This window comes from Crinia signifera, chromosome 11 (genome assembly GCF_055691185.1).
Source record: "Crinia signifera chromosome 11, ASM5569118v1, whole genome shotgun sequence".
NCBI classification, from domain to species: Eukaryota; Metazoa; Chordata; class Amphibia; order Anura; family Myobatrachidae; genus Crinia; species Crinia signifera.
In genome coordinates this window covers 42,485,358-42,510,490 of record NC_139227.1, presented here as the reverse complement: position 1 = coordinate 42,510,490, position 25,133 = coordinate 42,485,358, and the positions used below count along the sequence as shown (strand labels likewise).

The window sequence follows — 25,133 nt, the reverse complement described above, 5'->3', positions numbered from 1 at the left end:
GCTATGAACCAGCGTTTTCATTGCATTCTCAGGGATAGCGGTGCAACAAACAAAGAGACATATGTATCAAAGCTTGAAGAGAGATAAAGTGCCAATAATATGCTATTGTACTCTGTTATCAGTCATTTTATTACTGGGGACGGGATTTGTCAATAGGAAAATGTGTCCACCTCTTTCCCCTTATGTTTTAAAACTCCAGAAACCAAACTTTTCCGAGCTTGTTCTTGATAGGCAATGATAGGAACTTATGGGCATTGCACCCATTGAGAGATCCAAAAGACCATAAACCCGTATGTTCACTTATCTCTAAGATTTTAATGGACGAGCTGTCACCACTATACAAGTGATCAGAGGTGGGGTGGATCACATTCAAAATGCAATGCGTGATCCCACCCTAGAAGAGTATGGCTGTGGTTCCCTTCCATAGACCTAAAGGCAAGACTGTCATCAGAAATTGTGGGGCCCAGGACAAAACAGGGAACCCCCCATATTGCAATCTTGTGCTCCACCCCTACGTGACATCACACATTGTGATGTCACATATAGGTGGACTGTCGCAGACCTTCAGGAATGAATCAAATACGGCTGAGCTAAGTCACAGGCCCCGCCTCCTCCTCTCTATCTAGTCCTGGCAGTCCCCCCGATGGTGGCTTAGTCTGAAAGCAGAAAAGAGCAAGTAACTGTGCGCCTGGGACAAACCATGCTGCACTGCAGGTGTGGAACATGTAACATGTGCAGAGGGATATGGATTTGTGAGGGCATGTCCACAAAGTGCAATGTACTGATAATATTGTGTGACATTTAAGGGCTACATGCACAAGGAAACAGTATTTACCCTGCATGCAAAGATAATAACTGTATTTGTTCCCCTTGTATATTTATTTATTTATTTACAGTTTGTTATATAGCGCAGCAGATTCCGTTACAGTGTCTTATATAGCGCAGCAGATTCCGTTACAGTGTCTTATATAGCGCAGCAGATTCCGTTACAGTGTCTTATATAGCGCAGCAGATTCCGTTACAGTGTCTTATATAGCGCAGCAGATTCCATTACAGTTTCTTATATAGCGCAGCAGATTCTGTTACAGCGTCTTATATAGCGCAGCAGATTCCGTTACAGTGTCTTATATAGCGCAGCAGATTCCATTACAGTTTCTTATATAGCGCAGCAGATACCATTACAGTGTCTTATATACTGTATCACAGCAGATTCCATTACAGTGTCTTATATAGCGCAGCAGATTCCGTTACAGTGTCTTATATAGCGCAGCAGATTCCATTACAGTTTCTTATATAGCGCAGCAGATTCCATTACAGTGTCTTATATACTGTAGCACAGCAGATTCCATTACAGTGTCTTATATAGCGCAGCAGATTCCGTTACAGTGTCTTATATAGCGCAGCAGATTCCATTACAGTTTCTTATATAGCGCAGAAAATTCCCTTGCGCTTTACAATTGTAAACAGAGATTAAAAAAAAACTGGGTAACAGACAGACTTGGAGGAAAGAGGGCCCTGCTGCAAGCTTACAATCTATAGGGACATAGGAGGGAAACACAAGGACAGGCACCAGTATTAGCATAGCTTGTAGGTCCAGAAGGGAAGCTATATAATATATAAGTGCCTCAGAGGGTTATGCGTGTAGAATTTAAATATGATAGGCTTGCCTGAAGAGGTGAGTTTTCAGGGAACACTTGAAAGTTTGGAGGCTAGCGGAGAGTCTTATTGTGCGTGGAAGGGTATTCCATAGGGTAGGAGCAGTCTGATGAAAGTCCTGTAATAGTGAATGGGAGCTAGTGATCCGTGCAGAAGAGAGACGCAGTTCTTGTGCAGAGCGGAGTGGTCAAGATTGGAGATATTTTGAAATAAGTAAAGAGATATAAGCTGGTGTAGTATTTTATATTGAATATATAGTAACATGAATTGTTCCAGATATAGTTCCATGTTTGTTTCTTTTTTTTGCTACAACCTTGTCTCCGCTTCTCCAAGGATGGTTCTGCTGCAGACGAGATTCTCACCTTGGGGTAGGTAGGGTCACCTGTACCAGCGCTGTGTGCGATTGTTGAGTGTCCAGAACATTAGAAAGCCACCAGTCTTTCGTCTATTTTGTCCTCATTAGGTAGCTACTGTTTGTATATCTGACAATAAAACAGGGAGGAGCTGAGGGCTGCAGATCAAGGCTCTGAGGGCCGTAGGTGACCCTAGGGCTGCCCGTTGGCTCACCATTGGCGTTTATGTACCCTAGCCCCTGGTGAAGTTTCAGGAAGTTTCAGGAAATGCACCATGCTGTGCCCGGGACGTGGATCCTTGGCGTCATACAGAGTTGGAACTTAGCAGTGCAATTGTTCTGAGTTGAAGTTGTAGTGGGTGATTGGAGACCCATAACCGTGGTTGCATGCTGTCCTAATTAGGGGATTGCGTTATTTAACATGATACTCTTAGAAGCTGCAAATTAGCCTAACTGGGTATGAAGTACCGATCTGGGCACTTCTTAAAGTGATCAGATGAGAAATAAGACAAATGGCTGAGCTCCTCCAGCGACGCTCCCTTCCTGCGCCAAGCCGGCATTCCTGGACAAATCCAACGCTGCAGTGAAGCGAGGTGTTTCCGTGCAGGGCTTCTGATAAATCGTTACGCCTTCCGAAAGATCCCTATAATTGTGCTAATTGCCCCTGCCCGCCGTGAGACCTGCGTATCTTTGTTAAATAAACATGGTGGCTGAGGGGTTTTATTTTATTTTATTTTAAATGGACCCGATTGTAAAATCGAGTGAATTTCTCACATCATTGTCCACAAGGATGAGGATTAATAACCTTCTCATTGCTGTGAAATTACAGGCTTCGTCATAATTTAGAGAACAGTGTACATAATTTGCAGAAGGCTGGGGTCTATTTAGGTCTATTTAGTTTTGCATAATCAGATGGCGGAGAAGAGTTCACAGTCTTTGTGGATGGTGATTGCTGTAGAGTTCGCTCTTGATTTTGGGTTATAAAATGGATTTTCTGTATCGGTAGCACGAATGCTTATAATTATGATGGTTTTGCGGGCACGCAGTTCATAACCTGTATGTAGCCCTCAGCATTGTAGTTGTCACAATGTGTGCAGAGTACAGTCTGCGCCGTTACTTCATTACGTCCATTTTTTGTGATTTCCCCTATTCTTAAAATTAAGACAAAAACCCAGTTTAGGCAGTAAGGGCCCGATTCAGACTGAATAAAAGTTGGTGATTATCTGAAGAACGCGCATGGGAACAGTGAACGGTGCGCATCTGCAAGCCCAACAACCTGTGAACACAGGCCGGATGCTGTCTGATTGACAGCCGTTGGCCGTTTGTGGGCGGCACCCCAGTGTCTTTGAAAAGCTGAATCTGCATTCTCGGAAACGGACGTTAAATTAGCAAATTAGCGGTCGTCTCTTTGGAAAAGACGTGGATTCACCAATCCACGTCTTTACCGACTTTTGGAATGTTTCCGAAAGTTAAAAAAAAAAAAAAAAAAACATTGAATGGATCAAATTCCATCTATTCTACGTGAAAACGACAGATATTTCCGAGGAGTGGAAATATCTGCCGGGGTTGAATATCTTCATTTGTGTCGAAGTAGAACCCTGTAGAAATATGGCAGCAGTATCGTACACACAAGGTTATTGATATAGGGCTAGATGTATTAAGCTTCAAAAAGTGATAAAATTAAGAGTGATAAACAACCAGCCAATTAGCTCCTACCTGCCATTTATCAAACACAGATTGTAGCATGACAGTTCGGAGCTGATTGGCTGGGGGTTTAAGCAGTGGCATAACTATGAAATATCCTCCCCCCTGCCACAAATCTTGCCACCCCCTTACCTCTCCACATAATGCCGCTGCCGTCTGCCCCGGGACCTGTGGTCCCGGCTCTCCCGGCTCCTGCTACCTATATAAAATGTGACACTCAGAAAATGACTGTCTCCATACAGCAGACCATTTTTAAGGATGCTAGAGGAGGCCTAGCATCCTCAAAAACTGTCTGCAGTATGGGGGCAGCCATTTTCTGTGTGTCACATTTTTTATAGCAGCAGGAGCCGGGAGAGCCGGGACTGCAGACTAATGCGCCTGCAGCAGGTCCCGGGCAGACGCAGCGGGTAACAATAGCCCCACAGCGCCCCCCATCGCCCTCACCTTCTAAGCGCCTACCCGCCACCGCGGGGGCTGCAGGGCTATAGTTACGCCACTGGGTTTACGACTCTCCGTTTTATCACTTTTTGAAGCTTGATACATCTGGCCCCTGGTCTCATCAGCTCTGGTATATACAGCCGTCTCGTGTCTGAAGGATGAAAGGAGCAAAATAGAACAATTCTAAAATCCTCCCATAAAATCATATAATCACGAACCATGAAGAAAGCACCAATCATTTTCTGAGGTCATTGCACTATTAGCCAATCAGAAGCGGCAAGCTTGCACTGGTGACCTCATCATCCTGTGTAAAATGATCAGGTATTACTAAATTAGCAAATCAAAGTAACAGCGGGGGGTGATTTCCTTTTGTGCTGCTACGTATTCCCTCGCTTCCTGTAAGTTGGACCTGCAACCAGGTTAGATGTATTTTAGTGAGGATGAAAAACTAGAACAGCATGTTCCCACTTGTCAGTAATCAGTGTCCTGGGTGTCTTTAGCAAGAGATTCATGAGGTGACATAGATTTGGGATCCTTGCAATATATGGATATCCAGTTCTTATTAGCGATTTATTAATTTTTTTTATTTAAAAAAAAAATCCTGAATAATCTTTGGTATATAAATAGCGATAGTCACTGGTTACAGCAAGATGCTAAGAAGCGATGGATCTTTATGAATGTTTTATAAGTCAATTAAAATAGCTTCAAGAGCTGGTTACGTCCAATGAAGAATGAAATATCTGTCCTGGCCACGCTAGACAGGGCAGAGGGAAGAGAACTGGAGGTCAGGGGGAGACTGGCATATATATATATATATATATATATTTATATATATATATCCAGTATATAGACACAAACCGGTATAGGTGTCTGTAGAAATATTACTGGTTGTATACAGGTTTGTTGTATTTCAGGGAGAGGATTAGGTTAGTCCTGATGCATTGCAGTTTTATGCAGGACCCCCCCCCGAAAACTGGCGCAACATACTTTGTTGAATTTACCGCACCATCATTGGCGCCCACAAATGGACCTTTCCTATTAATTTTAAAGTTTTCGAATAAATCCTCTTTGTGAGCACTGCCCATTGCGGCACAGACGCAGTGCGACTTTGATGCATGCACAGCCGATCGCTAATCACTGAGCTGCGGGGAACAAAAATTACATTGTGTACAAGTCTGAATCAGGCCCTTCTCTAATAGGAAGTAGTGCCACTACTGAGACAGGAGCCACCTCATGCCAATGTGTTGTCACCGGCTTCCTGCTGATTTCCCGGTTATAAATTCACTCAGTGGAACGTCAGCCTACACCAGTATTTTTCAACCACTGTGCCGTGGCACACTAGTTGGCCTTGAGCTGTTCTCAAGTGTGCCCCCAGATCTAGAGATGCCCAAACAGTTTACAGCCACCACCAGTTCAACTGTTATTTACTGGTCTCTTCTTTTCAAGTGAGGGGCTAATGTATTTTATTTTTGTTACCTGTGGGGATCGGTGTGATTGTTTTTATATGGGGGCCTATAGGTTTGTTGTTTTTTTCCTGTGGGGGCAACTGTCTTTTGCCCTGTGGGGATCTCATGGTGTGCCTTAACAATTTTAAAATCTTATTTAGTGCGCCGCAAGGTAAAAAGGTTGAAAATCACTGGCCTACACCTTTGGTACATGACACTTTAATAATACTGCACTTCATAATAAAATGAATGTGAAATCCTAGCTGTAACATTTGTAGCAACCATTGTACAGTGTACTTATTCCTATATCCTGTTTCCTCCTAGAACGGGTCAGAGTGATGTGTAAACCTGCAGGAGCCAATGTTCTGCTGAACTTCTAGTGCACGATCTCCAGGTGAGTCCACAGCCAGAATAATGCGTACTGCATGTGTTTGGGTGTCATTATACCGACATCGTGCTTTAGTCGTGCGTTGCATTTTCATTGTCTGCCCTTTTTATCCTGCATAATGGATATCTTTCACCCGCTGGGCTGCTCACTCTCCAACCCAAATGCTTTACGCTGTTGCAAGCAGTCTCCTTCAGCCCAACCTTTTACTGTATTTGATGTGACTAATGGGAGAAGCGTAGCGAGGGGACGATAGGAAACAAACTGTGATCTGCACGATAATGGTACATTTAGTTACACTTGATCTCACCTTATCTAGAGGCACTTTATTACGGAGGCCCTGGTTCTGGGATAGCCGTACAAGGGGGGGCGACATGGATGATCATTTGCATTATATTTCTAAGTGGAATTCATTGCACACAGAACAAAAGCAAAGATTAATTAGGTGCTTCCGTGATTGAGTCATGTAGCATCTGGGCAGGAAGTGACAATATATCATTCTGTCCCTTCCCTGGCGTATAATAAACCCTCAGTTATGCATTATCAGTAGTCACACACCTGCGTCACACCTTTAGGGGACATTCATGTATTGGTTTGTACAAGGCCTCCTACAACATCGCCAAATGATGGGGGTCATGCGGATTGACTCGCAAAGCTGTGAAATTCGACAGCTTTGCGCGCCAAGTAAATGCGCACAAACACCCGCCCGCCGCACCCACACCGATTTCACCCACGCACATGCTAATGGATGTTTAGCATAAACATTCATTCACAGCTTGCGTGCAGGGCCGAAATCAGTCGATGGTCGCTGACTATTGAATGATTTCTAAGGCATTCGCAAATCTAAGTCGCTCTCTGGTGACTTATGGTGTGCCTTGGTACGGAAGGAGGGTGGGCAGCTGACATCCGGTGACTTAAGCTGCCCGCTCCCGGCAACCACGTCATGGGCGAACTACCATGGGAAACACCAGAGGTTTCATGGGGACAACCATGAAAAGCTGGGCGTTCCCAAACTGCGGCCACGCGCTCCCAGCCCACACTGATCCCTGCGAACGGGCCAGCGCTGTACAAGTCGCCGCGTCCGCTCGCACAGATGGGCTGCACATGCGCATAACTGTATACTGTATGCGCTGCCCTTCAACATCGCCCACCGTTGTGAATTTGCAATGGTGAGAATAGATCAGAATGATCTCCTATGTCTGTCTAGATTCCCTCTGTGCACTTCAGCCATTTAGTCATATCATTGGGCACAAGTGCTTCATTTCATTGCCCAGGGATGTGACACACTTGCACTGTGCTTTCTGTATTGGATACAGTGGTAACCAGAAGGCAGCTTGGTCTAATAGTCACAGGCAATGGAAATAAACAGCTGTGGCCGATGATATGACGGCAATGACCAAAAGCACAGATAATATAAATGATGGCAAAAGTGTGATGTGTAGCTGAAGTTAGAGGGGACAGGTATTGGTGTAGGAGGTGAGGACTAAGGGTCCAACTGCTGCCCCTGTCACCTTTTGTTGTTCCCTGTCACACTCTGCCACCCCCCCCCCCCTCCCATGGCGCCAGAATCCCATTTTACATGAACACATCCCCCCACAAATTCAGCCGATGATTGAATCTCTTAGTGCAGTTCTGATTGGGTGATAGAAAACAATATATTTCGAGCGCTGTGGGTTAGTGTGTGCGTGCTGTGTGCAAATGGCTGCCCTCTGGGAGGGGGTTGCCGCCCCCAAGAAGGGTTAAAAGAGGAAGAAAAATACCAGTGGGCGCCTCTTGCACACAAATAAGATAATTTATTAGATAGATATATCATACAAAGATTAATTTAAAACTAATTGGACACAGAATATACACAAAAAATGATAACAACATAAGCATAAAAAAGTTAAAAGACATGTGCAATAATGACAGCTGATTTAGTGCGGTATATAGTTACCAAGTCCCAGTGGATATTTTTCTTTCATATGCGCATATGAAGCCAGGTGCTATTGTCCCGATTTAGGAGGTAAAGATACCAGCGCTCTGTGGGAGTAATAAAAACTGTAGAATTTTCCAACAGGGTATTTGTAATCCACAGGGGGGGGTTTTGGACAGCTTTGTAGCAGCAGAAGAATAATTGATAAGCCGATGCAGTCGACACTTTTGTGTCGATGAAGACGACAGCCACGAATCTTGTTTGCAGGCAAATAATCTGCAGCAGATCCCAGTGCGGGAAAGTGAATGCGCCAATGCACCCCGCGTCTGACAGTGTCCGATGGTGACAGAGCAGCTGTACCGGCCAGACAGCCAGGTACGAGCCGCTGGACACTGTGTCGGGCGGAGGCTGTTTAGGGATGGAAGTCTCGTGCGCTCTGCTGTGAGCGTGACAGCCGTGTGCCGCAAAAGTTGTGGTGGCTGTGTGTTGTCTTCGGTGACACACCACTGCTGCGCTGGTGAGGAAATACCAGGGACCGAGGTAAGCTAAATAACGTGAAGCTCAATACATGAGAGGTTCCTCCAGGTCCACTGGCTCAATGGCGGCAGCAGGGCTCCTGTTCAAGACGCGTTTCGCCGCGCTACGGCAGCTTTTTCAATTGAGGACTGCATCGGCTTATCAATTATTCTTCTGCTGCTACAAAGCCGTCCAAAAACCCCCCCTGTGGATTACAAATACCCTGTTGGAAAATTCTACAGTTTTTATTACTCCCACAGAGCGCTGGTATCTTTACCTCCTAAATCGGGACAATAGCACCTGGCTTCATATGCGCATATGAAAGAAAAATATCCACTGGGACTTGGTAACTATATACCGCACTAAATCAGCTGTCATTATTGCACATGTCTTTTAACTTTTTTATGCTTATGTTGTTATCATTTTTTGTGTATATTCTGTGTCCAATTAGTTTTAAATTAATCTTTGTATGATATATCTATCTAATAAATTGTCTTATTTGTGTGCAAGAGGCGCCCACTGGTATTTTTCTTCCTCTGATTGGGTGATGACTGATTCTGCCTGATGACACTTTTCCCCCACACACCGATAGTAAAAGTGCTCTCCCCATCTCTCCTGTAGTATGAACATCGGCGTTTTACCTGCATTCAGCGCTGCGCACCTGAGACAGGTCTGAATGTTGGAGGCTGTACCTGTGTAGGTGTTGGTAAGTCATAATCTATTCTATTATTCTGTTTACAGAACTATGGGCCACATTCAGTAAAGCAAACCTTGTTGCCATGTTTCTATGCATGGTAAATACTGACTGCTTTTGCATGTAGCCCACAGATATTCTCACGCTGCAATTTAGATTTCAGTTTAAACACCCCACCCAAATTTATCTCTCTCTGCACGTGTTACATCTGCCCCACCTGCAGTCCAGCATGGTTTTGCACATTTGCATGCTTTTTTGCTTTCCTAACAAAGGCGAATCAAGCTCTAGGTTTGTACGATGCTCTTTGCTGACAATGTACAATTGACAACATGCATAAAAGTGAAGATTCTTTTACTGCCACGCCCATAAATGCGACACACCATGAGATTGCGTAGCCACGCCCCCCCAATAGGGACATAGCCATGACCCCATCACAGTTACACATGTTACATAGGCTCTTCTTACATAAATGTGTTGACTCATTGAGAGTCAACAGAGTACTTGGCTTAGATAAAACTCCTCCTCCGGACCCCACACAGTTCACGTTTTCCAGGTCAGCCGGCAGGTGCACAGGTGCAGTCATTACTCATTGACACATTTTCAAAACATGCACTGTGTGGGGTCCTGAGGACCTGTGGCCTAGGGTGTCAAAATAATGTCAGTTTGGGCTTTGGTAGGGATGGCCATCGACCATTGATGATTCGAAATCATCGATGGTTCATGGCCGATGTCGAATACTTTTGCCAGCGATGGGGGAGAACCAGATGGTTTCCCTCCATCGATGGAACAGCAAAACGATGTTTTGCTTTTTTTTTAAAGTGCCGGGACACGGAGCATAGCTCTGCCCCCTGACACCCACGAAGCCCCGCCCCCGTGTTTTGATTAGCCCACAGGCCAATCAATCAAACACAATGGATGACCATCGATATGTAAAAATATTGATGTCATCCATTGCATAGTTTAGCACTATCGATGACCTGTTGCAGAATTGCCATCGATGGCAGCCATCGATGGCCATGGCAACGATGGCCATCCCTAGGCTTGGGTGATACAAGTCACAATATAGCCAAGCCCAACAGCCATTGCCATAGAAGGTTCAGCTTTACAACACGCTCTATTTACAGTATCTCCCCTTCAGTCTACTCAGACCATAACCTCAACGGTTCCCGCTCAGCACCTCCTAGCCATTATCTCCATGTAGTGACTGTGTAATCTTCATCTTTCATGTCACATCATCTTCACTGTCTGCTAGTTACATTGTATTCTGTATCCATCCCGATTATACAGCTCTATCAGTGTTACAATGGGCTCTTGATAAATGGACCAAGAATAAACATGATTAATATCTCTCTGCGTCTTCGTCCTGGCAGAAAAGTGGTTATTGTGTGTATTACACATTTGTGTGATGAGGAAACGCTTCCCTTATACTCTGCGGGCCACATTCACAGGGCCACTGTGAAGTCACAGTACACTGGGCCTAATTCGGTCCTGATCGAGGGCAAACTTGTTCTCAAAATGGGCAAAACCATGCTGCACTGCAGATGGGGCAGATGTAACATGTGAGAGTTAGATTTGGGTGCGGTGTGTTCAAACTGATATCTAAATTGACTTGCCGAAATAATGCAGCCAGTAATTACCCTGCACAGAAACACAATGACTCACCCAAATCTAACTCTCTGCACATGTTACATCTGCCCCACCTGCAGTGCTGCATGGTTTTGTCCATTTTGAGAACAAATATGTCCAGCAATTAGGTCCGAATTAGTCCAACTGTCAAAAGGCAATGTATTACGTTCCCCTCCGTTATGCATAGGGGGGCTGATTTAGATTTGTAAGTCAAGGGTCCTCAAACTCGGTCCTCAGGACCCCACACAGTTCACGTTGTCCAGGTCACCTGGCAGGTGCACAGGTGCAGTCATTACTCACTGACACATTTTACAAGATCCAGAGGTGGAGCTAATTATTTCACTTGTGATTCTGTGAGGAGACCTGGAAAACATGCCCTGTGTGGAGTCCTGAGGATCGAGTTTGAGAACCTGTGTTGTAAATAAAGCAAAAATAGCATGTTTCTTTGTGTGTGAAAGAAACCATGCTGCTATGCCAGGGGAGCAACGATATTCATATGTTTTCTGTGCAGAGTAAATAATAGCTGCTTTTGCATGTAGCCCACAAATATTACAGCTTTATTTTTACACTGCCATTGAGATTTTGGTTTGAAGATAACCAATGTCAAATCTAATTCTCTCTGCACCTGTTTCATCTGCCGCACCTCCATTGTTTTGCCCGGTTGCTTGCTTTGTTTTGCTTCGCATGCACATCTGAAACCGCATAGGTGCAGAGCCGGCTCTGTATAGACATCGTTATAGTGTCACTTTGGGGTCAGGCTCAACCCCCTGGTTTTGATGCTGTGGGCCCCCAGTATACAGCAAATAAGTCACAACCCCTGACCTCTACCGCACCGCGTGCATTCAAGGAACCAACTACTGTACAGCTTCTTCAGTGGTTTCAGTGCGGCGAGTGGCCACTCACTATCGGGTGAGTGGCTGTTTTTTAAAAGTGACATGTGATAAAGGGGTTATTCCGGTTGACATTCAAAGCTGCAAAATTCTATGCTCTGCCCGCACAAACGCCCACCCTGCACGCCGATTTCCCTGCACGCATGCAAATGGATGTTTAGCAAGAGAATAATGTAGAATATCAGAACTTAAAAGCGCTAGTATCCTTCAGTTATATTTAGCGCTTCTCCCTGTATTGATAAATCCCAGGATCTCAAAAAAGTCGTCAGCATTATGGATTGTGCGTCTATTGACTGTCTATCTAAATACTGTACATCTATTACACGCAAACCCAATTGGGATACACATGACAACAACTTGTATAGTAAATATAAAAAACAACTAAGCGCTAAACATTCACTTAACCCCCTAGCATTCCTCCAAACTTGACCCATTCCAGGAGGGACACAAGGCTCTGTTCCTGGTCTTCCTTTCCAACGGCAGTTGCAGAGGTTGGAGTGCGCTACAGCCTCACATCTGCAACTGCCACTGGCAAGGAAGTCCAGGAACAGAGCCATGTGTCCCTCCTGGAATGGGTCATGTTGGGAGGTATGCTCTAGGAGTCATAGGCCGATTAGACTCGATAATTCCTATTCCCCAAAAAACAAAAATGGTCTGATAGTGTGATTTGGAACAATTTCATTATTGGGCTATTCAATTAAAACCTTTTTCTGAGATGAAAATGTCCCGTTATGCAATAACACCTGAGATGCGGGATACAGGCCCATATGTTCTTGCAGCACTAAGCATGGACGAATCTAGGACTCGAGCCGCCCCTGGGCCAAATATTATTGGCCTCAGCAGTCAGGGCTGGTAATTATAGGTGCAGAGCTGGCTCTGTATAGACATCATTATAGTGTCACTTTTGGATCGGACTCTTCCCCCTGTAGCCTTCGGGACTCTTCCGTCCTGAAGCTGTAGCCCCCCCAGCATACAGCACATAGGCCGGTACCATCAACCTCGTGCACTCAAATTGCCACCTACAACCTCTTTAGTGGATTTGGGTGAAAGGTGTGGGGGGGGGGGGCTTCTTTCTGATCTACCCCCAGCAGGTGTCACCCCTAGGCACGTGCCTTACAGCATGGTTAGTAAATATTAACTGCTCCCGTATTGACAGCTGCCGCACATTCATTCCACACTAAAATTGGTGGAAAATTAGCGGCAAATGTCATTTATATTCCTGCAAAGTCTAACCAACATACCCAATACCATACTGACCCAGCAGCCTTCGCACAGAGTTCCCACTCTGCCGCTCTTCCACCCTGTAATGAAGTCTTCTGCACTAATCTGTATCTGCTCTCCAACTTGGGCTGTAACCTCTACAGATTGCTTTTCTCTGACTGTGCCGAGCGCAGAGGAATAAGTACATGTACATGCTAAAAGCATTTCACGTTATCTCTCTGTGCAGACAGTATGAGACCTCTCAGGGGGGTAGCGCCCGCCGCCTCTTTGCCCGCTCTCTGTCGTACACTCTGACCTTCCCGGTCCCGGCCGTGCCCCCAGCAATGCCGCCTATATCTCTTGACACTAGGACACGCTCCCAAGCCATTGTATTATGAGAGGATTATCCCACCTCAATTAGACTGACAGAAGATCTTTGGGAGGAGATAAAGGGATTATGGGGAAGAGAAGGCAAACAACGTCTGAATATTGAATAGCGAGCCATGCGATTTTCTACTATCAGTTTCAGGACCCAGGTAAATGCTTACGGCAAGAAAAAAAAGCATAATAATTAGTTGGGCCTTTTTTTTTTTTTCTCGCTACAGAGTTTACAACCCCTGTAAAATGTAGTCTCATGTTGCTATATAAAGCACTGAGTATGTTCCGGGGGACGAGTGCAGCGCACCTGTCATGAGGGTGAACTGAAAGCTGCAAACTCATTACTTGATCTCATTTGGCTCTTGCGTTTTGCTGTAGTTAACATGTCCGCTAAACGATGTCAGATTTGCGGAGACATTTCAGTTGAACTTGAAAGTTAGAAGTGCGAGAAGGATGCAGACGAAGGGACGGGGGACGGAGATAAATACTCTCTCCACTGCAGGAATGATTTCAGAGTAGGTGGCAGGGAGGCAAGGAGCGTTTTGTCCTGTCACTTCACAGAATGTCACCGTGCTAAGGAGATTTTGCCGTCTGGAAAATCACTTCCCGTATTGAACCGGCTGCTGCACCAACCTGATAGCACTGTGCATCGGCAAATTCATTTTGCATAGTACACAATATATATGCCTGATGACCACCTTGTTTAAAAACTGCTTACCTCCCAAATATGTGGATTTCCCTGAGTCTGACTTACTTTTATTTTCGGGTTTTTATGCCGCAGTCAGATTTGAATTTGCTGTTTTATTCTCACCTTCTTAGTAAAAATCCTTTTATCACACAATGGGTAATTTATATCCATTACCACCCTTTCAATCGTATTCAGCGAGACTGTCAGTGCCTTTGGCACAGTAATGATTAATGTGATCTAATAATAGGCTGCCATTATAATACCTTAGTAAAACATGTCCCAACATCCCATTCACATCCACCAAATTCATAGCTTCCTATAACATTTGTGCTGAAAGACGGGATTACTGTTTTGTATAGCTCTCCCAGCCCCTCGCTGATCGCGTGTAATGAAATTTAGTATCGTCAGCTGTAGGTGTGCTCACGTTAAAGTCTGTGCGGCAAGTATATTAACGAGAACATCTGGATCAGCAGAGTGTATATATTACCTGTGAGAAGAACGTGTACCAGTTGACAGGTACTCCAGACACGCTGAGCAGAAACTTTAGCGGGGCGGGCCTAGGCCAGAACCCCACACCCCTCTACACCCCCCCCCCCCCCCCCGCTCGAAAGGCAGGGAACATGCACTCGGCGAACAGATTTTGCGCCGAGTTTGCACGCTCCCAGCATATGCACATGCACAGAAATGCTGCTGTGCATGCATATACGCAAAGCATTGGTCCCCCATGTGAATTCCTGTCTGACCGAATCAACCTGAATAAGGGCCCGTGTGTGAGTATGAGAGAGCTGTGAGTGAAATGTGAAGAGAAGAGGGCTTTGACAACAGGAGGGAAGAGGGCCCTGCTCTGGAGAACTTACAATCTAGTAGGAAGGGGAGACAGACCGATTACATGAGGTGTAAGCAGGTGAGAGGTACTTGATGGCAGGATGTAAGCAGGCAGAGATGGACAAGGCATGAGGCAGGGGGTCAGAGAACCAGCCTCAGAACTAAGTTATGCAGCGGAAGGGTACGCTTTGATGAACAGGTGAGGTTTCAGTGCCTGTTTGAAGCTTTGCAAAGTCAGGGAGAGTCAAATGGAGCGAGGGAGTGCGTTTCACTGAAGGGGTGCAGCACAGGCAAAGTCCCGAACTCTAGCATGGGAAGCAGTGATCAGGGCGGAGGAGAGGCGACAGTCATCGGCCGACCGTAGAGGGCGGGAGGGAGTATGAATGGTGATGAGGTTGGAGATATATGGAGCAGTGGAATTAGTGATGGCCCTGTATGTGAGTGTGAGGAGTTTGAGGAGCATTCTGTAGGGGAATGGGAGCCAGTGCAGATTTTGTTGAAGGGGAGTGGCTGAAGTAGAGCGGCGGGAGAGATAAGCTTGGCTGCGGAGTTAAGGACAGATTGGGGTGGAGCTCCCAACTGGTACAGTGCCAAGTCTGGCCTTCACTTCCCAAGTGCGGAAGCTCCACTTGGTCAAACCTCACAACTTTTGGAGGACCCACGCGTATGCCAAAGGTAAGGATCATGGCCTCACAACTAGGAGTTGTGGCCTCATGGGAAATGTCACGTACACCACAGTAGTGGATGTCCCACTTGGCAATTGATGCACATGCTGAGGGGCAGCACAGCCAGATAAGGCCAGTGATTTATTTATTTATTTTTTGCCATGATTATGATTTATAATATTTTGCAATAGGTGTATGCGGGGAGGGCTGGGAGCATGCGATGATAAAGGACAGCAATTTGTCTTGTCAGTGGTGGTGGTGGGGGCTGGATCTTCTTTGGTGGTTTAGCGGCATTGAAATGGCCTCTGACATGAGGGGGGAGCCTGACCATTAAATTTGCCCAATGTTGACTTGTTTTCGTCAGCTGCTGGGCAAGCCCCCAGTCCCTCTTCCGTGAATAGATGCCACATGCATGGGAAGGAAATAGCCAATAAGACAGGATTTCGTAACCCTCCACTGTTGAACACTTTGCTCGCTCGCTGGACCGTCAGAAACCAGGATGGTTATTATACTTGACAGTTCCAATGTCCGATTACACTTCACCACGAGATGAGGCTACACTGAGTTGTATTTTAGTATAAAAATGGCAAAGTTTGGGTAAATACAATATTAGTAGGTTGGATACATGTATTCCTTAATCAGTGCTGAGAGGACCCTGTACGGCAGAAGCCAATACAGGTTGAGTATCCATGTATCCAAAAACCGAAATATTCCAAAAAACATGGATTTTCAGAATATTTCATTTTTTTTTTGTTTCCCATACCCCCTCCGGCCCTTCTTTTATACTTACCACATCCCCCAGCATCCACGGTGGGCTTCAGGATCCTCTTCAGCGGCATTTCCGGTCCCGGTGGTGCATTGCGCAAGTGCGCAGGCGAGCCGTGACGTCACCAGCGCGCCTGCAAACTCACGCAATGCCCCCCTGGGATCGCTGAAGAGGATCCTGAAGGCCGCCGTGGACGCAGGTGGACCATCGGGGCACCACCAGGGGACCAGGTAAGTATGTTAAACAAAATTATTCCAAAAACCATAAAAAACCCTTATCCAAGATGCTTGTGGTCCCGAGCACTTCGGGTAAGGGATACTCAACCTGTAATGCATCGAAGAAGAAATCCGCTCATCTCCAGTGTTTTAGTAACTGGTTCCTACTACATGATTTATCACCATCCTATATTTACCTTTCCAAAGAAAATAAAAAGCTACAAGATCTGGTACAGATATAAAATCTCAACAAGGCACATAATAGCGACAACGGCGGATCTGTCACACCGCGGACGTCTTTCCGTTCATTCCACCAAGTGCCAGGCGCTGTTTCTCATATGGAAGCGACACAATTTTCTTAACAATATGCGTTTATTTCAAGCCTATCTCCCCTCCTCTTCCATTTATTATTTTTTAAAATTGCAGAGCTGATATGATTAGAACTTCGCTTTCAGAGTCCGGGCATATCGTGAAATCCATATTTATTCTCTGATTGAGCTCGTATCGAGCTTTCTGTCATATATTAGTATCTTTTGTTTATGGTGTTCTATGCGCATATCAATTTATCTATTAACCTCGAGTATGGATCTTAGTATTTTTTTGCCTAGACTATAAATATTACCGGCATAGTCTGCGCATTGGAACGAATATTGACAGTGTGCAGGGCTGATTAATTCCAAGGTGGATATGTGCGCGGAAAGTAAAAAGCAAAAAGAACCACAAGACAGATGACCTCTCTTCTCTTTTTATTAAAGAAGTAAACCAAAAGGTATAGTGTAATACTGTAGTATGGGGAGCCCTTATATCTTTTACAATGCCCATACAGGGGCTGATTGCAGAGCTAGATTTGGGAGGGGGCGTGTCCAAATTCAGACCTAACTAGTCGTGTAAAAATAAAGCTGTCCAGTAATTGTGGGCTGAATGCAAAAACAGCCAATATTTACTCAAAACACAAAACACGCAGACACACACACATTGTATTGTGAAGCAAACAATAAATAGGACACAATGACAGAAAACTTTAGCATGCCTAAGTATTCACCTCCCTAAAGTCAGTACTTTGTAGCATAGGCAAAGCTAGAAATATGGTAATGGGTGGTCGCAGATCCAAATACTGAAGTAGGTGGGACCTTTGCGCGGCATAGCCGCTCTGCGAAAGGGGGCGTGGCCTCATGGAAATGAGGCGTGTTGTCACAAAAAGGGGCGTGGTATTACACATTAGATCACACACCGTAATGCCCATTACACACTTTAGCAAATTCCGTAATACCCATTACAAATAGAGCCACACGCCATAATGCCAATTACACATTGTGCCACACATCATGATGCCCTGTACATACTATATAACAAACTGTAATGCCCATTACATATTTGACACATAAGTGCCGCTTACCTACATGCTCATTGCTAGGGGGTTCTTGCTTGATGCCAAGGGCTTAATGCTCAATGCCAGGGGCTTCATGCTCGATGCCAAGGGGACTTCATGCTCGTTGCCGAGGGGGAATACATGCTTGTTGCCAAGAGGGAGTTGTCAAATGCTCATTGCAAAGGGGGAGTGGGGATTGCTTGTTGCTAAGGGGGAATACATGCTTGTTGCCTAAGAGGGAGTGAATTGTTCATAGCCAAGGAGGAGTTAAATGCTCATTGCAAAGGGGGAGTGGGGATTGCTTGTTGCTAAGGGGGAATACATGCTTGTTGCCTAAGAGGGAGTGAATTGTTCATAGCCAAGGAGGAGTTAAATGCTCATTGCAAAGGGGGAGTGAATTTGCTCGTTGCAGGCGACATGGATTGCTCATTGCCAAGGGGGATTGCAGAAAGAGCTGTGCGCTTCCCGGCTGTATAGTCACTGTCTAAGCAAAGCAGCAGCTCAGTCGTTATCTTTAATACTCCGGCTGGTCCAGCCGGAGTATTAAAGATAACGACTGAGCTGCTGCTTTGCTTAGACAGTGACTATACAGCTGCTGATTGGCTGCCGACCGCGAGCTCCAGTCTCGCGGTCCGCGAGACTGGAGCTCGCGGTCGGCAGCCAATCAGGAGCGGCATTGGTGGTATTGGTGGCCGCTCCTGATATGCTGCCAGACCACAAGCTCCTATTGGCTCGCGGTCCAGCGGGAGCATTGAAGATATCGACGGAGCTGCTGCTTTGCTTAGACAGGGACTATACAGCCGGGCAGCTCACAGCTCTTTCTGTTCAGCTGTTATTTCTTTAAATTGTGTGTGCAGCGGCGACCGGCGGTCTAATGGGTCGTCCGGGGTACCCCCGGACCTCCCCTTAGATTCGCCTATGCTTTTTAGGGCCACCTTTTGCAGCAATTACAGCTTCAAGTAGCATTGGATAGGTCTCTATGAGCTTGCCACATCTTGCCACTGGGATTTTTGCCTATTCCTCAAAGCAATACTGCTCAAACTCCTTCATGTTGGATGGTTTCCGCTTGTGAACAGCAATCTTCAAGGCTGACCACAGATTCTCAATTGGACAGAGTTCTGCGCTGTGACTAGGCCATTCCAACACATTTAAATGTTTCCCCTTAAATAACTCGAGTGTTGCTTTAGCAGTATGCTTCGGGTCATTGTCCTGCTGGAAGGTCTGAAATGACAGGTAAACTGAAACAGGTTTTGCTCAAGAATATCCCAGTATTTAGCACCATCCATCTTTCACTTGACTCAAATCAGTTTCCCAGTCCCTTTTGCTAAAAAAAAACATCCGATGGTGTTCTTGGGGTGATGCCTCTTGCTTAGTGGTGTTGCAGCCTTTGGGGCCTTCAGAAAAGGTGTGTTTATACTGAAAGATCAAGACACTTAGATTGCACACAGGTGGACTTCATTTCACTAATGATGTGATTTCTCAAGGTAATTGGTTGCACCTTCGTAGCAAAGGGGGTGAATACATCTGCACATGCCAATTTTCAGATTTTATTTTTTTAAATTCTCTTTTATAAATATTTTTGTCATTTCGGTACTTGTGTAATATCTGGGCGCCCGATTGTTTCATTGTATTGCATTGCATCGCATCGCACTACTTAAGGCATGCAATGTGATGCAATGCAATGCAATGTGATTTTTCATTGTAAAGACCCCACTATCCAACTACGCATGGAGTTGATTTTATATAGTGTGGCGAGCCCGAAGCGTGGCACGCGCAGCGAGCCCCGCGAGGGGACACAGAATACATTTAAAGTAATCCGCGTCCCCTCGCGGGGCTCGCTGCGCTTGCCACGCTTCGGGCTCGGTGGCTCGCTGCGCTCGCCACACTATAGAAGATCAGCTCCATGCGTAGTTGGACAGTGGGGGTATGAAATCACCCATGGCTGACTATACAATTAAAAATCGGGTCTTTACAATGAAAAATCGCATTGCATTGCATCGCATCGCATTGCATGCCTTAAGTAGTGGCATGCAATGAAAAAATCGGGCCCCCAGATAATACACAAGTACCGTCATTTCACTTCAACAACATAAGGTCCAAACACACTGGGCGATCATTCCCAGGGTTTATGGACAGCAATGATCTCTATCATCACTGGGGGGAAAGCCGCTCAGTGCATACACACTGAGCGGCTTTCCTCCTACCCGGCGCTGTCAGCGGGGAGGGGACGGGCTTGCATACCAACAGATGAACTGCTTTCCCGGCGATGATGCGGGAACGCGCAGCAGCGTTCACCACTCATCGCCGGGGCACACACACTGGGCGTCTTTGAGCTGAAAGCCGCTCAAATCTGCTGTTTTGAGCGTCTTTCAGCTCAAAGTCGCCCAGTGTGTATGGGCCTTTAGACAATTTTGTACAGATCCATCACATACAATTCAGATAAAAAAAATAAAATTTGAATTAGGTTTAATGCAGGTATGGGAAACCATCGGCCCTCCAGCTGTTGGTGAACTACTCATCTCAGCATGCCCTGCAACAGAGTTAGCATAGCTAAATAGCATAACTGTAGCATGGCATGCTGGGATATGTAGTTCAACAATAACTGAAGGGCTGAAGGTTCCCCATTCCTGTTTTAATGTAATAAAATAGGTAAAAAGCCAAGGGAGGGGAATACTTTTGCAAGGCACTGTATATACGGTATTAATTTATTTATGTATTTGCAGCATGATTTGTTCTAGATACAAAGTTACTTTCTTTTATTATCATGGCCCTTGGATGCAGATCATTGGCTCTTGCCCTCGCCCTTGATTTATCTGCCCCTTAGTACTTAAGGTTAGAGTTACATCTGAAATATACTGTATGTTTTGTAGATTTATTATTTGTGCTTGCTTCCAAACTCCACTATTTAACACAAGGTTTTAAGAATATCCACGCTTGAACACAGGTGATAATATCAATTTGTCTAATGGTGCCCACACACGCACCGATCCCGGCGATGCTATGCGATGGGGTGCGCGCTCCCGCGGCACCTCATCGCACAGTACAAAAAGTATGTGCTGCACATACTTTTTGTACTAGCTTTTTATCACATAGCATCGCATCGCATGCACATCGCATGCACAAGGCATACGATGCGATGCTACTGTATGTGTGTTAGTTAAGCACAGAACGCACGCCGGGATCGATGCGTCTGTGGGCACCTTTAGATACTGAGGGCGAGATGTACTAAGCCAACCAATCAGCTCCTACCTGTCATTTTTCAAACACAGCCTGTGACATGACAGGTAGTAGTAGTAGTAAGTGTATTTATAAGGCGCCACAAAGTGTCCGCAGCGCCGTACATAGCAAACAAAAAACAAATTACAAGGTAACGTACAGGGTGTGTTGATAAAATACAGCATAAATAGGGGTATAGCTGGTAGAACTAAAATCAGCATCAGTTCTGAAGTAGGTATTGAAATAGTCGAGGAGACTGAAGATGAAGTAGAGGAAGGGAAGAACAGTACAGGAGCAATGGTGAGGTAAAGAGGTAGGGTGAGTACGTGAGGAAGGAGGGCCCTACTCATAAGAGTCAACATACTAAAAGGAGGCGGGTGGATGACCGAAAAACAATAGGATAAGTAGGAACGGATGGAGGGGTAGGATAGGCAGGATAGGAGGAGCAAAAGAGGTTAGGAGGAGGAGGAATAGGCTAGTCGGAAGCAGAGCCGAATTTCCCATTAGGCACGTGAGGCACCGGCCTAGGGGCGGCACATGTTTGGGGGCGGCACTTGGATGCCTGTGATAGTACTGTCAGCCCAAAATGTACCAATAACTGCAAAATATCCACTGTACTGTACTATATTCCATCTTAAATAGAGTGTAAATGGATAGGACATGCAGATACTGCCCCTATAAACTGTCCTACTTAGTAAACATTATTGTTGTGCCTAGGGGCGCCCTCCTCCCTAAATCCGCCCCTGGTCGGAAGAAGTGGGTTTTGAGGGAGCGCTTGAAGGAGGTAAGGGAATCAGAAAGCCTGATGGGTGGTGGGAGGTTTTTCCAGTGCTGGGGGGCAGCGCGAGAGAAGTCTTGGACACGGGAGTGGGAGGAGGTGTAGGTGAGAGGTGAGTCGGCGGCAGAGCGAAGAGGACGGGAGGGAGTGTGGATAGAGATCAGTGAAGAGAGGTACGGAGTGGTGGAGGAGGAGAGAGCCTTGTAGGTGGTGGTGAGGAGTTTAAAGAGATCCCGGAAAGGAATGGGGAGACAGTGAAGAGATAGACAGAGGGGGGAGCTGATTGGCTGGCTGTTTATCACTCTCCATTTTATCACTTTTCAAGCTTAGTACATCTGGCCCTAAGGTAACAGTGCTCAAGCATGGATATCCATAACATCTGGACTGGTATGGCGGAGTGTGAGAACCTCTGGTGTAATGTGTCTCTAAATCCAAGAGAACATATTACAATGCCTCTCTCTCTCTCTCTTTCTATATATATATATATATATATATATATATATATATATATATATATATATACATTCATATCAGAATGACAACTTTATGAGTGTATTATTTTTATTATACCATTTCCTGCGCAGGGAACATCCTATACCAACTTAAGGTTCTTGGTCTGCAGATAAGAAGAAAAATATTGGCATTGTAATTGGCTGCTTCGCTTTAGAGTTATGTGGCAATCCGTCCGCCGGCCAATCAGAGTGCATCACCAATATGCTCTGGAAAGTGTGACAGTTGGAAAACTCTCTCTGTGCTCCTCCTGGGTGACCTGGGTCATTTGACCTGCTGTGTGGTCTGGAAACTGGGACAGTTATTTGCAGCCACCCACTAGGAAGGGATATTTTCAAATTGTACTCATAAGGTGATGAAAAGGGGTACAATGTTCCGCCCGGCAAATTTGTGCCTTGTTGAAACGGGCACATCAGCTAGTTCAGACTGAAAATGATAAATAATCCATGTTGCGGCTTAATGTAGACAGTATAAACAGCAATAATGTAACATCTTTGTAGACATCATAGTGCAAAAATGCTGCAGACAAAGTGATCCCATCGGAAACGTATATAATAATAAAGTTCTAGAGATCATCCTGTATAATAAACGGCTTATGCTCCTCCTCACCTCTATGGGAGAATTAAAGTGTTTTGCGTGTCTGTGGTGGTTAAGTGGCCACGGCCACCAGATTGTTCACCAGGTGCATGCAAGCAACCTTGCGGGCGGGGGCGGAGAGGGCCGTGGGGCAGCGGGCTGCCCTATTGCCATATGGAAACGCCAAGCGTTTCATGGGTGTTCTCATGCTAATGAGGCACGACGGACAGGCGGGGGCCGGCCAGCTTACATCACGGCCCGTAACTACCGAATGATGAGGGCGGATCCCACCAGGCTGTGAATGGTTGTTGGCCCCCTACGTGCGAATTTGCCTTGCGAATGGGAGGCGGCTAGGGGAGGGGTTTGGTGGACTCGCAAGGCTGCGAATTCGTAGCCTTGCGAATCAACCAGAATAACCCCCAAAATGGGTACTTGTGTATTTTGGCGGCGCCCATCGCATCGCATACCATAACGCATACGATGGTATGCGATGCGACGCGATATCGTACGATAGTGCACGATGGCATACAATTTTGAAATTGTATGCCATTGTACATGGCATACGATGCCATACGATGCGATGCGATTAAACATTGTATAAGCACCCTAATGGGTGCTTATACAATGTTAAGCACCCAAATGGGTGCTTACAATGTTAAATGCACCCCCACGCCACCCTCCCACTATAAACGTTAACCCGAAGCGTGGCGAGCGGCGGCGGTACGCGTCCTACGACCTTTTCATACCCCCACTATCCACGTCGGCCACCGAGCCCGAAGCGTGGCGAGCGCGGCGAGCCCCGCAAGGGGACGCGGATACCTGTGAAGCGCGCGAAGGGACGCGTTTACCTGTGAAGGTATCCGCGTCCCCTCGCGGGGCTCGCTGCGCTCGCCACGCTTCGGGCTCGGTGGCTTGCTGCGCTCGCCACACTATTCTATTCTCAACTCCACGCCGACGTGGATAGTGGGGGTATGAAAAGGTCGTAGAACGCGTACTGCCGCCCCTCGCGGGCTCGCTGCGCTCGCCACACTTTTGGTTCACGTTTATAGTGGGGGAGTGGCGTGGGGGTGCATTTAACATTGTAAGCACCCATTTGGGTGCTCAAAAGCACCCTTTATACTATTTTTGGTCGTATAGGGGGTCAAAATCGCGTCGCGTCGCATCGTATGCCATCGGGTGCATGGCATGCGATGCGATCTGTTCGTTCGGGGGCGCCGCCAAAATACACAAGTACCCCAAAATGTGTTGTTCAGTAATTTTGAGGGCTGGTAATTAGAATTCTTTATGATTCAGAGCATGTGGATTTCTGCCGGCCTAGGTGCATGGAATCCCCCCTACCTGAACACGTGCAGTTATCTCTCTGTACTTCTGCAGTCACTAAGGAATTGATATTATCTCTGCACAGAACGTTCTCGGTGGCAGGAGAAATGGCACCAAACTGGTTAATGAAATCTGGCTGCTTGTGCCCATGCGGGTGTCACTTAGAGACCCGGGGACAGTGAGATGCATTCTATATTCTCAGCAGACGCATCTCCAAAACCATTGCCAAATATTGGATGAGATTTATCGATGTCAGATGAGAATTTATTGCCACTTTGGGAAGCTGCCACCCCACTCTGGGGGATACCCGCTAATCCATGATAGATGTGAGTGCTGGTTAATGGACATTTAAATGAATGTCACTAAAAACGCTAATGACTGTCACACTTTTTTGAATAACCCCCCGCCCCCCCTGTGTATAACTGACAGCGTTGCCATTTGGGTGATATACAAGTGTCTCAGAAGTCAATGTTTGTAAACCCAATCCAGGAATCTCACCATCATGGAGGCGCAGAAGCAATACGTTGTATCTGGACAGAGGTTTCTGCCCTAACTGGACTGTAATGCGATATATTTGTTATTTTCCATTTATGTCTTATTTATGTGTGCTACATAGAATTTGACGGCAGATAAGAACCACTTGGCCCATCTAGTCTGCTCCTTTTATTCGACTGCCAGTACAATAGCTTTAGGGTGTGGCTAATGTGATGTCATTGTGAGCTGTGATGTCATTCTGGGCATGTCCAGGATGGTTACGTGCATAAAATAGTGACAACAGACAAAGGGGATTATTCTGGTTCACTCGCAAAGGCAAAATCTCTCTCTATTGGACCAAACCATGTGCACTGCAGGGGGGGGGGGGGGGCAGATGTAACATTGTAACATGTGCATAGATAGTTACATTTGGGTGGGGTTTGTACTTCAAACTGATATCTAGATTGAAGTGTAAAAATAAAGCAGCCAGTATTTACCCTGCACAGAAACAATGTAACACCCATCTCTAACT

The 25,133-nt window shown here is 46.0% G+C and overlaps 1 protein-coding gene across 9 annotated transcripts in view; it reads left to right on the top strand.

The window, feature by feature from the left end:
• Positions 1-25,133, top strand: part of ZNF536 (zinc finger protein 536) — a 557,864-nt gene that overhangs the window by 77,969 nt on the left and 454,762 nt on the right. For all 9 annotated transcript variants that reach the window (XM_083163799.1, XM_083163804.1, XM_083163798.1 and 6 more), the window contains exons 2-3: positions 5,920-5,989; positions 9,033-9,117. The gene's annotated coding sequence lies outside the window, so the exon portion shown is untranslated. The remainder of the gene's footprint in view (positions 1-5,919; positions 5,990-9,032; positions 9,118-25,133) is intronic.